The sequence below is a fragment of the Chinchilla lanigera genome, unplaced genomic scaffold, assembly GCF_000276665.1.
Source record: "Chinchilla lanigera isolate Chin_1 unplaced genomic scaffold, ChiLan1.0 scaffold00104, whole genome shotgun sequence".
NCBI lineage: Eukaryota > Metazoa > Chordata > Mammalia > Rodentia > Chinchillidae > Chinchilla > Chinchilla lanigera.
In genome coordinates this window covers 1,571,534-1,589,964 of record NW_004955505.1, presented here as the reverse complement: position 1 = coordinate 1,589,964, position 18,431 = coordinate 1,571,534, and the positions used below count along the sequence as shown (strand labels likewise).

Genomic DNA, 18,431 nt, shown 5'->3' with positions numbered 1-18,431 from the left:
GAAGGTCAAATGCTGGAGCTCCCTGTTGAGTCTGCTGCAGTTTCATGTTAGAAAGCCAAAGGGTTTGCTGTAGAAAGTGAAGAGTCTGCACTGGAAGCCTGAGGAAGCAGAGACTGTGGTGAAGACTGGAGCTCTTCTGAGGATAAAAAAGAGTGAATTTCCCTCTTCTTTCCTTTTTTGTTTCGTCCAGGCTACAAGCCCACTGATTTTAGCCACCCACATCCAAGGTGGATCTTCCCTCCACAGTTTGTGATCTACATGTCAGTCATCCATAGACACAACCCAGAGCTTCACTAATCTGCTAGGCAATTCTTCAAACTGAATTCCACAACATAAAAGGTTCATCTACTGTGATCAAGTTGGATTCATCTCCAATATGCAAAGATAGGTAAAAAGCATGCAAATCCACAAATGTGCTACATTACATTAACTGGATGAAGGCTAACAACTGTATAATAATCTCTATGATGCCAAAGAATCACTTGACAAAATTCAAAATTCTTTCTCGATAAAATTACCCCCAGACTAGGTATAGAAGGAAAGTATCCTCAACTGGATAAAAGCCATGTAAAAGCCACAGCTAGCATTATACTCAAGCGTGAAAACCAGAAAGCCTTTCCTCTAAGACCTAGAGCGAGACAAGGGTGCTCATTCTTGCTACTTCTATCTGCCATAGTATTAAAACTCCTAGCAGGAGCTCTTAGGCAAGAGAAAGAAAGAAGTTAAATTGTCTCTGTTTGGTAATGACATGATCTTAGGCATAGGAAATCCAATAGACTCCACCAAAGAAATGTTAGAATCTACAAATACAGTTAGACTATAGGATATAAAATCAACACAGAAAACTCACTAGAAATAATTATCATAGCTGTAATAAACTATGAACAATTTAAAAATGAGAGACCAACCCAATTTAGAAAAACTACAGAAAATAAAATACTAAGGAAAATATTTAACCAAAGAGATGAAACAGCTATACACTAGAAACTATACAATGATGACACATTTTTTATATGTTCTAGATAGAAGTACTTGGTCTGAGGGACAGTTAGCTAAAATTTTTTTCCGAATTGTTGGTTTTCTTTTCACTCTGTTGGTCATGTCTTATGATGTGCAAAATAATTTTAAGAAGATGAGATCCCAGTTGTTGATTCTTTGAAGTACTTCCCACGCAGTTAGATTTTTGTTCATGAACCCTTTGCCTACTTCTATGTCTTCAAGATCTCTACCTACTTTCTTTTTCAGTGGATTTAGTGTTTCTGTTTTAATATTTAGATCTTTGATTCATTTTGACTTTAGTTTAGTGCATGGTGATAGACATGGGTTTAGTTTAGTCTTAGGCATATGGAAAGTCAGTTTTCCCAGCACCATTCATTAAAGAGGCTGTCTTTCTTCCAGTGAACATGTTTGGCCCCTTTGTCAAAGGTAAGGTGGCTGAGTGCATTTGTAGTTGTGTCTGCATCTTCTAATCTGTTCCATTGTTCCTCAGGTTTGTTTTTTCACCACTACCATGCTGCTTTTATCACAGTAGCTTTGTAGTATAATTTCAAGCCAGGAATTGTGATGCCTCTGGCCTTGCCTTTGTTACCCAGGATTGGCTTTCCTATTTTAGGTCGCTTCTGGTTCCAGATGAATTTTAGGAATGTTTTCTCTAGTTCTGTGAGGTATGCTAAAGGTATTTTGATCAGGATTGCATTAAATCTGTGTAACAACTATGGGAGTATGGCCATTTTCACAATGTTGGTTCTTCCTATCCATGAGCAAAGAATATCTTTCCATTTTCTGAAATCTTCTTGGATCTCTCTTTTTTTTTTTTCCCCCAGTACTGGGAATCAAACTCGAGACCTCGCGCTTGTCAGGCAGGCACTGTGCCGCTCAGCTAAATCCCCAGCCCCTCTTGGATCTCTTTTAAGAATTAAAAGTATCAGATCCCCAAAGCTCAAAGATCCAATCCAAAAATGGGTAACTGAGATGCACATGCATTTCTTAGATGAAGAAATATAAATGACAAATATATATATATATTCAATATTATTGGTCATTCAAGAAATGCAGATTAAAACAACACTGAGATTCCATTTCACCCAGAAAGAACGGCTATCATCAAAAAATTAACCCAAACCAAATGCTGGTGGGCTTGTGGTGAAAAAGAACCCTTCCCCACTGTTGATGGGAGTGTAGACTGGTGAAACCACTGTGCATATCAGTGTGGATATGCCTCAAAAACCTAGGATTGGAGATACCATTCTACCCAGCTATTCCCCTTCTGAGTATTTTCCTAGAAGAACTGCAAACATTATATCACAGCAAGATATATACACTCATATTTATAGCAGCACAATTTATTACAGCTAAGTCTTGGAAACAACCCAAATGGCCATCAACAGAGGAATGGATAAAAAGATGTGATATTTTTATACAATGAAATATTACTCAGCTATAAAGTTAAACTTGAGGCTTTTATAGGTAAGTGGATGCAACTAGAGACCATATTCATAAGTAAAATAAATCAGACTCGCATGTGTAAACATTGTATTGTCTCCCTGGTGTAAGAAACTGAAAGAGTAAAGTCCAAAAGGTACAACAGATATTGTAAAAGGGAAAGAAACTGCTGAGAAGGAAAGAGGAACTGGGATGGGGAAAGGAGAAAAGAAGGAAAAAAAATATATATATAGATAGATAGATAAGATAGCTAAGATAAATGTACTACTAACTTCTATCAGTTTATTGAAAGGAACAGTTAGTGTTTATATTGCTTGATCAATTTTTCATGCCTGTATCCGGTAATCTGAGTATCTACTTTTAAGATAATAATATGATATAAAACCATTATTAATTTACTATCATCTTGTTCTATAATTCTGTACCACTTTTGTGGTTTTTTGTTCTATTTAAAATAAAAAAGAATGATGATACATTAAATAATGTAAATATTAATATACAAATATTTAAACAGCTTGAGCAATGTCAATAGTATAATTAAGAAGACACAAATAAGTAGAAAGATGCCCTGTGTTCTTGGACTGGAGGAACTAATGTCATTAAAATGTGTATATAGTACAATCATTATTAGAATTCCAATGTCATTCTTCCTAGAAATAAAAAAACCATAAAATTCATATTGAATGAGAAGAATGAAATGGAACAAAGCAAATACCAAGAAGCATCAACAGGAAGATACCCACAAAGCTAACGCAGTGAGGAGAAGAAAAGAGCAGAGCTGGAGGATTCACACTATCTTATTTCAAACTACACTGCAAAGCTTTAGTATATTAAAAAGGCTTGAAACGGGGAAAATAGACACAATGACAATGGAATGGAATAGAATAGCGAGCCCAGACTTGAACCCATACACAGAAGGTCAATGGGTTTTTGGCAAAGGTGCCAACAATACACAATGGGAAAGAACAGTTCATTTAGTGTTGATGTTGGAGAAACTGGATATTCACATGCAGGAGAATGAAATTGGAAGTTTATCTCACACCATATAAAAAAATCAACTCAAGACTGATGACTGACTTACACATAAAACCAGAAACCAGACGGCCCAGGAGGAAAGCATATGAGGATAAAACTACAGAAAATTAGCCTAGCCAATGATATTTTGGATTCGACCCCAGAAAATGCAGGCAGCAAAAGCAAAATCAGGCAAATGGGATTATATGAAACAAAAAGGCAAAGGAAAAAAAGGTAGCATGGACAGAGAAGCCATGGACTGGGAGAAAAATACTTGTAAGTGGATAATCTGACAAGGGGTATGATACTTAACTTTCATTATCAATTCACCTGGATGGAGAGACAACGTAGTGGGCTGATGTCTCCAGAGATGACTGGCATGTCGTCAGCAAACTGACAGAGGAAAGCCTGGCTAGACGTAGGCAGCACCATCCAACAGGCTGAGGAGCTGGACGCATGAAAAAGCAGAAGGCGGAAGCACACATGCATGTACGCACCACACATACGCAAGCCTAGTTCTGGTAGAGAAAGCGCAGGATTTGCTGCTGCTATCACCTGCCGACAACAGACTCCCAAGTCTTCCCTGCTTTGAACACAGACGTGGTCTAGCAACCCTGCAGGGCTTGGAGGCCTTCACCTCAGACTGTGGCTGCATCACTGATCCCCTTGTACTGATGATTCCAGCTTTTTGGACTGAACACCGGCTGGTTTCCCCAGCTCTCCACCCTGCAGTTGGTCGCTGTGGGACCCATCTGGCCTCTGGTCATAGGAGCCAACCTAACAGATCCCCTCTCATCATCATACGTACATTTTGTTGGTTCTGTTTTTCTGAAGGAGCCTAATTTCAGGAGTTACTATCCGGAATACATAACGAGCTTGGACAACTCCACCGAAAAAGAACATGTTATGAAAGATCAAGGTATCTACACAGACTTCTCAGCAGACAAACAAACGACCAACAGATACGACAAAGTGCTCAGTAGTCCTCATCATGAGGACACTGCAAAGCAAATCTACAATCTCTCGCTGTAAGAATAGCTATCAGAAAAGAGAAAAATGGGAATGTAAATATAAATTAATACATCCATCACGGAAAACCGTATGAAGGTTCTTTTAAAAAGCAAAAATAAAATTGCTAAATGAGTGGTCAGTCAGTTCCACTTCTGAACATTTACCCAAAACATTGAAACTAACTTATCAAAGAGACATCTATGTTCATTGTAGGAATATTCGTAACGGCCGAGCTATGGAGCCAAAGTGTTCATGAAAAGATGAACAAAAAAAATTTATTTTATATATATATACATATATATATAATATAATATATATGGTGTTCAGGCTTAAAAAAGAAGGAAATTCTGTCATTTGTGATAACAGTAAAATTGGAGAGCATGATGCCAAATAGATTAAGGCAGACACAGAAAGACAAACACCCCATGTTCCTACTTACATATGGAGTCTGAAACAATGAAACTCACAGAAGCAGACGGAAATGATGGTCAATGTGTGTATAGTCTGAGAGGAAATATATTTTAGTTGTACTACACAACATAATAACATAGTTAATAGTAAAATATTGTATATACCAAAATTTCTATGAGAATAAATGTCAAATACACCATAAAAAGTTAAGGATTTGAAGTGATAAACATATTAAGTGGTTGGATTTAATTATTCTACATTATATTCATAAATCATAATATCACTTTGTCACTCATATATTTATGTAATTATAAATTGTCAATTTGCAATTTAAAAAAAAAACTTTCAGGAAAGAGTTTAGCCAATGAGCATGATAACAAAGGGAAAAGATCACATGCCAGCAGAGATTAAAATAACTCATTACTGTGCAGCATTCAGGAACATAGAATTACTTAGGCACAAACAAGTAAAAGGTATATCTAAGGAAATGGAGTTAAGTCTAGAGAGGTAGGCAAGATAATATTTATGAAAGATCCTATATCACAGAGTGAAGGATTTGAAGCATTATGAAAAGACTACTGAGGATTTTGTGAAAGAGAGCAAAATGATAACATTTTCGGTATTTTTTCTGGTAGCTGAGGAGAGTGACTCAAGTGGGATGAGTCTATGAGTGCAGAGATTTGGTGGGGAAGTCATTATAATCATCCAGGCAGGAAGTGATGAGAATACTGATTGTTAGAGGGGACAGGACGGTTCCCAAAGCAATCAGGAGGATCTGTGCCTGATTAGGTTTTGAGGTGAGAAGGAGGAATATCAAATGTGTCTCAGGTTTTGGTTGGGGAACTGGGTGAGTGGAGAATAAAAGATATAGAATACGTACTTCACTGTCAAGATTAACATACTTACGGTATTTCTATATGCAGCTATCTAGTAAGCCATTCATATTAAAGGACTAAAAATGAGGAGGGATTTCTGGGATAGAGATGACTATACTTACATGTAAGGTTTTTCCGTGAAGCTGTTAGCCACCTGTATTGTCAAAAGAGCTCACATAATTTCCAATTTCACTGAAAAAATAGAGTATCATGTTAGCATTATCATACAGAATCTCAGACATACTGAATCTAAACACATTGCTTTAAATTCAATGGGAAAAAATCAGGCCACATTTTAATGCCATCAGATCATATTATAATACAGGCTATATGATAATGTGATAGAGCTAGTGCAACAAGTCACGGTTCTTTCTTCTTAATAATTTTACACATGAGGGCTGGAGACGTAGCTCAGTGGCATAAGTGCCTGCCTGGCAAGCACAAGGTCCTGAGTTCAATCCCTAGTACCACAAAAAAAAAAAAAAAAAAAAAAAAAAAATTTACATATGAGGTGGGGAGGGGCCATTATTTTGCAAGAAGGGCTTAAATTAGCACACAAATAACCATGATGCGTGTCAAGGCAGAGAGTTCAGACTTCAGCCAGTTCACAGGGAACTCCTGGAAGATTTTACAAGAAAGTAATATTACTCAATTCCATCTTTAAAAAAGTTAATGCCAGCAGTAAAGGGAATGATAAAAAAGAACAAAAACTTTGTGGTCAGAGGAACAAGTTGGGAAGTTATTTCAATAATCCAGATGAAAATTTCCATCATAGTCTCACTGTGGGAGAACAGGTAAAATTCCAGGTACTGATCATAACTGCAGCTCTCTAGTCATAGTAGTAAGTGCTATATTTAATAAGTATTTATTATATTCCAGTTACTTTTCTAATCCTTACATGTCGTACACTATTTAATTCTTGTAAACATTTTATTGTTTATTCCTTTTTTATATATGAGGAAAACAAGATACAAAAAGACTAACACATCCATGATTACAACTAGTAAGTTACAGAGCTAAGATTCAAAACTAGACACTGTGATTCTGGAACTCTTAGTCTTTTAAGGGAGAGGGTACCAGGAATTGAACTCAGGACCTTGCCCTTACCAGGCAGGTACTTGTGCCACTGAGCTATACCCTTGGCCCTGGAGTTCTTACTCTTAACCATTACCTCAAAGGAATCCCTGGTAGACAGAAAGGACATTCAAGGTTATTTTAAAGGCACAAGGCGTTGTGCAGTTTTGGGCAGCTATTATGGACAATCATTCAAAAATTGAATTTTCATCCAAACCATTGAGACAGAGAGAAAGAAGAGGCAAAATAATTACCTGCCTAATGTTTAAATCTTATTGGAATTCCAACACATTGCAGACAGTGTCAATGGCACTCAACTAGGAATTGAAATATCTATCTATCTATACAAGATAGCTAAGGTAATTTTACTACTAATTTCTATTGGTTTATTGAAAGGAACAGTTAATGCTTAATTTTTTGATCAATTTTGCATGTCTATTTCTGGTAATCTGAGCAACTACTTTGAAGATAACAATATGCAATATAGCAATCACTGTTAATTTCCTACCATCTGGTTTTGAAATTCTGTATCTTTTTTATGTTTTTTTTTATTTTCTATTCTCTTTAAAATAAAAAAATTCACAAAAATAAATAAAACCTCAGTGAGCACTTTAAAAATGTTAGTACAAGATATTTCCATCTCCGATCTCCAATTCAGTTAGCCCTCGTTCGGGGCTAACTTAGGGAGTAACTACTGTTTGCAGTTTCTGTCATATTAATTCACAAAAATTTCTGCCTCTATAAGCATATATTTTATGCATGCTGTCCTTCTATATACAGATTTGATTATACTGTTTTTAAACTGGTCTTCATTAATGAATATATTGGACACATTTTCATATATACATATATATTTATGTATTGCCTGATGATAAATCATAACCTATTTAGCTATACCATGTTTTCTTGGCTATTTGGCTATGCCATAATTTAATACACACCATCTTAATAATTGACATTTAGATTTATTTCATATTTTAACCATCATGGATAATGTTTTAATAAAATTAGCACACTCACGTTTACATATTTAGAATAAATTCTTAGAGGTGAAATAATGGAGCTACCGTTTATGTGAAAAGCTACAGAGAAAACTTGTGTTCCATACACAAATATTGGAAATGATTTTTCTAGCTCTTTATTTTTTTTCTTTATGGTATTCTACTACACAGTACAGGTAAAAATGTTTGTGCAATATAAATTATTTCTTTGTATTTCAGGTGTCTTTCTCAAAAAAGTGATTTTTACCTGCCTAAACAATACTGCCTTTGCTTTTTCTGGTAATTGTGTGCTGTCTTGTAATTTATTTTATTTTTAACATTTAAATATTTCATCCATGTAAAATTCATTTTGCCATAATAGATGACAAGCAAAACCAGATTTAATTACTAGCTAGCTCTTTGTTCCAAGAGCATTTTTTTTTTCTTTGTCCTTTTGAGACACGGTCTCAGTATGCAGTTCAAGCTGACCTTGAGTTCACTTTGTAGCCCAGGTTGGTCTCGAACTCACAGCAATCTTTCTGCCTCAGCCTCCTGAGTGCTGGAATTACAGGTTTGCACCACTATGCCTGGCTCAAGAGCATTTACTGAATACTTCACCCTTTCCTAGTGACATTGATGTGCTAAATTCCATTTACATATACTATACTTGGTCCTGTTCATTTATTATTTAACTTTGTGTTTGTCTACATCAGTATCAATATGCTGAAATATTCTGTAACTTGATTAACTTTCCACAGCTTGCCATTTAATTCTATGTGATACTTACAATATCGGGTAGATTCTAGAAGCTTTTGCATCTGAATGTGATTTTTGTGCTGGGATATACAGCGCTGTCTTCCCTGATTGAGTGTGGAATCAATGGGCTATATCCCCAAAGTGAGTGAAGGGGAAGCAGCCCATCTGAGCACCTTAATCTTTATAAAATGCCATCAATAATTCTGCTTTGATTTTTACTTTAGCTTCCAGTGATGGGAATTTTCTTCATGCTACAAAACGTAGGAACGTGCAGAGAGTGCTAAGCTGCCAGTACCAAAGGGTTAAACCTTTCATTAGCTCAGTACATGCATCTGTGCCTGGCACAGACTGGGCAGCACCCCTGCAATTACCTGGTGCACTTTGGAAATAAAGAAGTGAAGATGCAATCAATATAATTGTACAGCCAAGTTCTAGAGGAGAGATTTCAGAGTTAATGTAGAATGTATTTTAAAAAGGAATAAATGTAAAATGACCTGAATCTGCAAGAAAGGTAATTTTGAGAACAAGCTACTTGAAATAAGTATTAAGTAAATTCTAGATAATTCAGAAAATAATAGATGTTGTCACAGAGTCATTTTAAGCTTAGAGACAAAGAAATGGATATTTCTGATTACCAAACAGGGAACTAGAGATGAATGTACAATGCTGCTCTACCAGCTTTGGTGTTTTTCTACTGAGTTGTACATACACAACACTTCTAATTGAAAGAGGAAGTTTGGAGCTGATCATTAAAAAGACAGGGAGTTTGGAAATACAGATAAAAGAATGTCTCAGGAGAAGGAGGACCACAAACTAGAAACAATAATGGATTTTTAAAACTCTATGAGAGACCCGTAGTCTACAGTTTGAACTTTATGTGTTGACTGACTTTTACTTTTTCTAAAGCCTTTGCTGTACCATTCTGATTTCCTGGATATGTGGGATAAAATGATGGGTAGGAGTATTATTATTAGTATAGTATTCTGGGATCTTAGATTAGGCATAAAGGTTAGCAATAGTTGGCTGTGACTGAGTGTATGTATGTATGTATGCATGCATGCATGACTACAACAAAAGGAGAAGGAGTGGAAGCGAAGCTTGGTAAGAAGTCAGACAGAAGTCTAGGTGACCACCCCATAAGAAGGCCTGAAAGAGAGAGGAAATCTCTATGTAAACCATCAGAACAGAAATCAAGAAATCAAAAGCTATCAACGTGGGACTGTAGTGTTGATGATGGAATATGTATAAATTTACTTCATTCATGAGTACTTGGCATAGTTTTTTTTTATAAGAATACATTAAAGACAAGCATTTTGCTGGTACTGGCCTAAAATGCCTTCTTTTTATTCTGCCATTCCATTATCTGCCAGTCCACATAATACTTTTACATCATGAGTTGAGTTTAGTTTTACCACCTGAACAAAACCTTCTGTCAGTGACGGAAGCCAGTGATTCTCAGTTCTGGCTGCACAACAGAATCGGTGGTGAGTTGCATGTTGTGCACTGTAACGGCTGTATCTGACCCGCGACAAGATCTTCAATAAACTTGTCTACTTACTACTTACCATGAGGTGAACGCTTGGCAATTCTTTCCTTGTTGTGCACAAGAACCTGGACTGTTTTGGGCTCATTCAACTGTAACAAAGCCCCCTTCAAAGGGCTCACCTCCCAGCACTGCTGCAATATCAATTAAATTCCAGCATTATTGTTTACGTATTCTTTGATGTGAGAGCACTCAGATCGAAGCAGCTGCAAATGATGGCTGCAACTGCCTTTGTAAGCAACAAAGACCTGAATGGCTTGTTAAAGTAACTTCCTTTAAGATTTCTCTGCCAAAAAGGGAAAGAACTAAAAGCAAATCAAAGATTTTGCCTTTGTACTCAGGCCTATAGCTTCAGATGGCCTTAAAATGCCCTTGATTTAAGTTAGATAGGGGAATGGACAAATTAGGTAGGGGTCAAAAATGAGATGGCCTGAGTTTCCAGACTAGTAAATCATGTCCGGGGAGACCTTTCAGTTGGGTTACTTGCACATGGAACTGGCCAGAAGGAAAGGACTGACTTGCCCACTATGCTTCTGAAGGAATCGTTTTGTTAAAGAAGTACTTGGAGTGGTGGTACACACCTATAATCCCGGCACTCTGGGAGGCTGAGGCAGAAGGATCGCAAGTCTGAGCAAACCCTGGGCAATTTAGCAAGACCGTGTCTCAAAATTATAATATTTTTAGAAAGGAATAAGTAGGTATGTCAGTGTAAGGCCCTCAGTTCATGCCCCTGGATGCGCGAGAGAGAAGATGAAAAGCCTGAAATACCCGTTTAATGGGTAAAACGACCCCCCAGCCCCCAAACATCCGGGACCTCCACTTAGTACCAAAAGTATGCAGTTCCCAAGAACAGCATCCAAAGAATCTTCTAGGGCCAGATCAAGGGATCAGAGAGATCAGCAGATGTTATGGCTGGTGTCTAGATGTTTCCCTCAAAGCCTCATGCAGTCATGAGGGTGGTGAGCTTTTCTGGAAGTAGTTGAATCCAGCGTGTGATTAATTCATGGTTCAATGCCAGGATCAAGAGTATGGGATTAAGGGTGGGTGATCGTTGGATCAGTCCACTGACTGGGATGGCACCACCATAATCCTGGTAGACTGGATACAATATAAGGGACAGAAAGAGGCTTGTCTTCTCCCCTTATTTGTTGCTTTTGCTCTCATCCACTTCCACAAATGGTTTCCCCATTCATGAATAGAATAGAATAGAAATCAAGACAGTAGAACAACTATGTTAACTATCCTGTATATACATACATTCAAAGTTTCCCCTTCTTTCCCTTTTCTTTTCCCACATCCCAGTTGCCCTTTACCCTTGGGTGTTTCTTATCATTTGCCAAGCCACCCTGTCTTGGAGCCAGTCAATTATGAACTGAAACCTCCACAAATTGAGGGAAATAAACCTTTCTCCCCTTAACTTTGAGTGTTGGGTATTTTGTCTCAGCAAAAAGAAAAAAGTAACTAAGAACAACAGACAAGGAATTTTGTCCCAAAGTCTGAACCAGAGGCCATTTGATATGCTCTCTAAGGAGTTTATTTTGATTGCAATAAAAGGAAGTCTTTACTATGACTGCCCACAGAAATCTGATCATGTTAATTAATGTTAATTAAACAATGACTGCCTATTTTTCCCATTCCCTTCTTTTCCACGGCAAATTTTTATTGCACTTTTCCACTCTGACTGCCACGATGATTAGGTGAAATGAGGGCAAACACAAAGGGAAAATGTTGAAATAAATGTTAAAAATATACGTGATGCCAAGATTTGGTTTTGGGCTGGATCCACTTTTTTTTTTTGAGCTGGATCCACTTCAAAGTTGAAATCTTGAGGTTGTTTAACTTAGTAAGGAGGTAACTCTCTCTGTGAGGAAAAGAGTTCTGCTAGAAAACTGGCGAGTCAAGGAAGTTGATTGCTTCAGTGTCTAACAGCTGTCTCCCAAAGTCATTATCTAAATTTTGTACTACTTGAATTTCTCATTTTTTGCTGTGGCTGCTGAGTCTTTTGTCTGCTTTTTGCCTAAGGTGTTGGCAAGTGGGCAGTGATGTACAAGCAAAATATCATGGAACAGCTTTTGGAAACCTATGTTAAATGAAAGAGCTCGTGTTCTCTTTCCCCACTGTTCTGCAGTGCACATCTAGTCTGCTTCCTGGATGACTGATACTGTCATCTTGACTGGCCCATGAAGTCACAGCTATGCAAGAACTTTAACAGTATGAAAGATCCTCAACACTAGAACTTATTTGGGTCAACCTTTGGAATGCATATGAGAGATAAAAGTAAACTTCAATCTTGCTTAAACCACTGTTATTTAGAATAATTTGTTAATAACAGCTGATCTAATGCTATTTCTTCTCTAACCAATACATGCAGCCAGGGTATTTAAATAGCCAATTTAGAAAATTTGAATTTCAGCTTCTTCTTATTCCTAGATTTGTTCTTTAATAAAGAAGTTAATGAGCAATGAAGTAGACTTAAAGCAAATGGCCAGAGAATTACAAGAACAATGAAAGAAATAGCAAAACAAAGAGAAGCAAGCAAGAGGAAAGAGAAGTTATAAAAGAAAGATAAAAAATGAAGGCTATGTAAAATATCACAGGTTGGAATAGTCAAACGTGGAATCACTGGGTTATATAATTTTAGACTTTGTTGTAGATAATCTGATAAACCTAGGCTATATGCCACAACATGATAAGGTAATTTTCAAAGTAAACAGATGTTGAATTTTATATGCACAACTTTGAAATAGGCTTTAGTTAAGGAATTCCCCTAGAGTGGAGCCATGCATTTTAATGGTCTGCATTCTTGACATCTGCTCCATGTAGATTTTTTATTTGAGAAGCAAAAATGTCCGGAAATGTATGTGTTAATGGATGATCTGTAAAACTTGATAAAATGGGACTCAAATTGAGCCTTGTGATCTATGTGAATGCTTTACAGAGTAATACCTGAATAGGAATATGGTAAATGTCTCCACAGATGCATTTTGCAAGTAGCGTGGTTATATGACTCATCAGAATCTCAAAGTACTCTGTACTGCAAAAAGAAGTTAAAAATCACTGAAAGAGAAATGGCCGGCCAGGCACGGTGGCACATGCCTGTGATGCCAGCACTCTGGGAGACTGAACAAGAGCACTGCAAGGTCCAACCTAGCCTGGCAGCTTAGCAACGTAGGGAGAACTTGTCTCCAAAATTTAGTAAATAATAGAAATGAAAGGTGTTTTAGTTACTTCTCTCTCATTGCTGAGACAAAATACCCAACACCCAAAATGAAGGAAGGAAAGGTTTATTTAGCTCACAGTCTGTGGAGATTTCAGTCCATACTCAGCTGACTCCAAGGCAAGGTGGCACATGGCAGAGGGCAACAGTTCATGGCAGCAGAAAACAGCAAAAGCAACAAGAGCAAAAAGGAGCAGCCCCTTTCCCTCCCTTACATTGTATGCAAACTATCCCCCTCAGGGCAGGTGTGGCACTTACATTCATAATTCCAACATTGGACCGTGAATCGATCATAAACTCTAGAAGCCCACACTATGACTGCATGAGGCTTTGGGGAGACATTCAGACACAACCTATAACAAAAGACATGCACATTTCTATGGGCTTGTGATTAAAAGATACATTGAAGTGATTCTGAATTCCAGATTACTGTTGTCATGTTAAGATGTTATCAACTTTCTCATTACTTTTATTCACAACATAAAAGATGTTTTACTCATCCTGTGAAGAATATTAGAGATTTTAATTATTGTTCCTTTTCTTTGGTGGTAAACAGAAAAATTGCTGTCCAGCAACTGATGTCTAACACACAGAACCTATGTTATCTTATTCCAGCAGTAAGTCTTTGCAGGTGTGATCAGTTAAATATCTTGAGGAATAGAAGCTAGCCTGTGTTTTATAGGTGGGCCCAGTGCAGCCATAAAGGTATTTATCAGAGGGAAGTAGGCAGGTCAGAAACAGAAGATGTGACAACAGAAACAAAGCTTAGAGAGAAAGAGGAAAATGTTACTTTGCTGATTTTGAAGACAGGGAGAGAATAAGAATAAGACCATCTCTAGTAGCTAATAAGGCAAGAAGATGGATTCTTTTCCTAAAGAATGCAAGTTTTTGACTCTTTTATTTTAGCTTTGAAAGACTCAGTTGATTCCTGTGTAAAATAAACTCATATTTTAAACCATAATTATGTGGCGATCTCTTAAAGCGGTAATAAGAAATTAATACATTGCCAATACAGATCAAGTAACATTTGTTTTCCACAATATTTCCTCCAGATATTCCAATTGATCTTTAATATTCTGTATCCTATATATTTTTATAATTTATGATTACAAAGAGACATGCTCTGAAACACACAGATGAGATTATTATCTCTCTTGCTGTTTTCTGTGTTCAAGCAAAAATGTTCATTTTCCTTGCTTATGCTATTTATAACAACGTGTGACTTTGAAGAGATACTCAATTTAATGTATTCTTTTTACAATAATGTTCTTTCCCCTTAAAATTGTATTGTTCTCTCATATCAAATATAGGCAGGCACTTATCTCCTGCCTAGGACCTTCCTGGAATAACCTAGCAGAGTGACAGTCCTGGCTCACTTGAGTCACTTAACAGGTCCAAAGACTGTAAGAGAAGTTCTCTGTGATTCGATTGCATTTGTACCACAGATGAAGCAGTGCTGCATTTCATGTAACACTACCAGAGCTAACTAAACTTGGAAGTCAGCAGGAATAACAATCTGTGGGACTGACAGTCAAATTAGTTAACCAGTTGAGATGAATGCAGTTTGGCTTTCCCTTATCTATGACAGTAAAAACAGGACCCTCAGATTAAAAAAAATGGGGTACACTTCTATAGTATAGCAGAAGGTCTACTCTCCTAAGGTCACAAAAGGAAGAAAGAAAATTATACAAAGCCCTTGGGTCTGCTGGCAATTTATAAAGAAAATTTTGATTATAAAGGCGATGGAGTTGTTCTCCAATAATGTCACTGGTTTTTTTCCAGAAAAATTAGCTTTAGGAATCAGATTGCTCTACCACTTCGTCTCTGTAACTTTTGTCTTGGATAGAATATGTTATACTCAGGTTTTTCTTTATGTTTTCTTACTCATAGTTTGTGTGTGTTTTATTTTTAAAATATTTTATTTCATTTCTGGAAGAGCTTCATTGTATCCCTATGCATACTCAAATGGAAATAGACTTCTGAATTGGAAGGGAACTCTGGAAGCTTTTGGAGTGCTCACTGCCTTAATTTTGATGAGGAACTCTGGCTTTTACAGTGTGTGAACAGTTTGGAGGAGCAGTGCCAACAAATCTACCGTGTTTTTGGTGGAGGCACCCTAGTCACAATTGTTACCTCTTTCCAAGGACGATGAAGTGATGTTTCTCAGGGTGTTGTATGCTACCATCAGTTACCTCAGAATGGAAAGGAAGCAGCATGAAATTGAGAAAGTCAGGAATGCTCCAGTGACATTCATGTTTTTATGAGCATCATCAGTCTCATTCTCAGATATAATACTAGCAAAAGAATTTATTTCTGGTTTACTAGAAGATTCTTTCATTTTCTAAGCCATTAATTGCAATTAAAAAAAAAAAAAACCTGTTCCCAACACACAAAGCAAGCCCTTTGATAACTGGACACAGTACCATAACTCTTTGACGATTGTTACTTTCTCTCTAGACTCTTCTGTTCTTTTTTACTTTATTATTTTGTGCAAATCATTTTTTACTGTACTGTAACAAAATTACCTATGGAATGCAATCTTATGAGAAATATTGGAAACAACCAAAATGTTACAAAATGGGTTTTTTATTGGAATTCTTAGGACATGCAAATATAATAGTTTTAGCTGGTAATAAAACACTATAGGAGGATGTCTGTTAATTAGTAAGGGTAAAGGCTCTTAAATGTAGTAAACTTAGTTAATTAGTAGTAAACTTAGTTAAACTTTTGCTTCTTAAAGGCTCTTTATTGCTACAAAGGCTCCTCCTACAAATACTGTAATCAAACAGGAAAATTGTAGAATTTCATGGAAAAATATGGGGAAACATAGAACCAATCTTACTGAAACAAAGAAAAAAGAAAGAAAGAAAAGGAGTTGTCTCCTTGGTATTAATCAAGGTGAAACATGAAGACAGAGATTTTGTCTGTTACTGAAGTAGAATGAAGATATGGAAGCTGAGGTGAAGTTGAGAAAAAGGGTGTGTTTTTCATGTTGGAACTGGAGCTGTGGTTTCAACTTCACACAGTGTTTGGCTAGAATGGAACCCTCTTCAATGCAAACATTGGGTGTCACTATTAACTGCCATATCTACGGTTATTAGATTTTGAAAAGCATAGATTCAGGGAAGCCTGCCAATTACTCAGAGCTATAAATGGGTTTGGAGGAATGTAACCTCAGAGAAATGAAAACCTTTGAACTAAATTACAGCCAATGAGAGCTAATGTTTACAGATCCTTCCATGTGGTATGAGGCCAAAAGATAAAAAATTAACACGGATCTCAGCAGAAACTATGACCCTAAGACTCCCACACAGAAATCCACCCTTAATGAAGATGAGATCTAATTGAAAAAATAAACTCCAAGTGAAAATTAATTAAGAAATATGAAAGTTAACATATGAGTGACTATGAATTTTAAAATGTGCAAACATTAAGTTTAAAATTATTAAGGATATACAAATGAAATAAATCCCATGATATCAGTATAGAAATAAAAAACAATGCAACAGAGACCCTTTGAGACTGAAAGTCATAATTATCACAATTAAGAACAATGGACAGGGGCTGGGGATTTAGCTCAGCGGCAAAAAGCGCCTGCCTGGCAAGCGCAAGGTCATGAGTTCGGTTCCCGGTACCGGAGAAAAACCAAAAAAAAAAAAAAAAAAAAAAAAAAAAAGAACAATGGACAGACTAAACAAAGATAATGAAGTGGAATATTTAGCAATTTATACAGAAGAAAATACAGTGTGAAAATACAGAGTCAAAAATACTTAAATATATGAAAAATAGTAAAAGGGACCCTAACATGTATTACTAGGAACTACATAGCTAGTAACAAAAATTGAAAAGATGATAGTGTAAGGGAAGATAATGTTCAGTAGCTTTCTAATAGTAAAGAATAATTGGTTTTCAGGTTGAAGAAGCTCAAAAAGTCTGACAAGTCAAAAAAGATCTTGTCACATGCATCTCCTAGAAAAACTGAAAAATATCAAAAGAGCAAACTTTAGAAGCAGATATTTTCTGTCATCATCTTTCCCTTTTATACATACAGGCCTAACTACCTGTATTAAACTAAAAATATTGTATCAATCACAGAGACTATGATAATTTTCCTCCTACTTTTTTCCTTCCGGTTCTCCAGACTTTATATTTGTCATTCCTCACCCTTAAACATCACTTTCACTTTCTCCAATCTGCTTTTAATCATCCAGTTAATTTTCTTTTGGTTATTGCACCTTTCAGCTACAGGGTTTTTTTTGTTTGTTTGTTTGTTTTAGTTCTTGTTGGTAGTTCTTATTTTATATTTATTAAAACAAGTTTTTCTTCAAACTCTGAGTATACTTATAATGCTGACCTAAGGATGTGGTTGCTAGAGGCCTTGCATACATCCACCTCACTCCTGCTGGGAGATGGGAAATCAGGATGCCGTGCCTTGGACTGGGCACCTACCAACGCAGACCCTTTTCACCACGTATACAAGGCTGTTCGTATTGTGATAGGGATTGCATTGAATCTGCAAGTCAATTTGGGTAAGACTGAGGTCTTAATAATGTTAAGTCTTCTGATCCTAAACATGGGATGTCACCCTATTTAAGTCATCTTTAATTTCTTTCAGTAGTGTTTTGTCATTTTTAGTGTACAAGTCTTTTGCTTCTTAAACCCTGTTTTTTATTTTTGTTGTTGTTATAGAGTTTTCCTCAGTATTGTCAGATTGTTCATTGTTAGTATGTAGCTTTGTAAATGAATTTTGTGTATCAGTTTTATATCTTATTAATTTGCTCTATGTATTTATTCTTGTGTTTTTTATGTGTAACTCCTTTAGGGGTTTCTACATATGACATTGTATCATATGAAACAGGAAATTTTATTTCTTCCATCCTGATTTTTATGTCATTTCTTTTTCATGCAAAATTGCTTTGGCCAGGATTTCCAATACCATATTGAAGTGGGATGAGTAGGCATCCTTGCCTTTATTTGAGTTTAAAGGAAAAGCTATCAGGGCCTGGGGTATAGCTCAGTGGTACAGCACCTGCCTTGCAAGCATGAGATCATGAGTTTGATTCCCTGTACCACCAAAAAAAAAAAAAAAAAAAAAGACCGGGGATATA

The 18,431-nt window shown here is 36.5% G+C and overlaps 1 long non-coding RNA gene across 1 annotated transcript in view; it reads left to right on the top strand.

Annotated features, from left to right (window-relative positions):
• The first annotated feature begins 6,360 nt into the window (after nt 1-6,360).
• LOC102004621 overlaps nt 6,361-18,431 on the top strand; it is a 27,897-nt gene continuing 15,826 nt past the window's right edge. Inside the window, exon 1 of the long non-coding RNA XR_264301.1 lies at nt 6,361-6,547. This is a non-coding gene — a long non-coding RNA (uncharacterized LOC102004621). The remainder of the gene's footprint in view (nt 6,548-18,431) is intronic.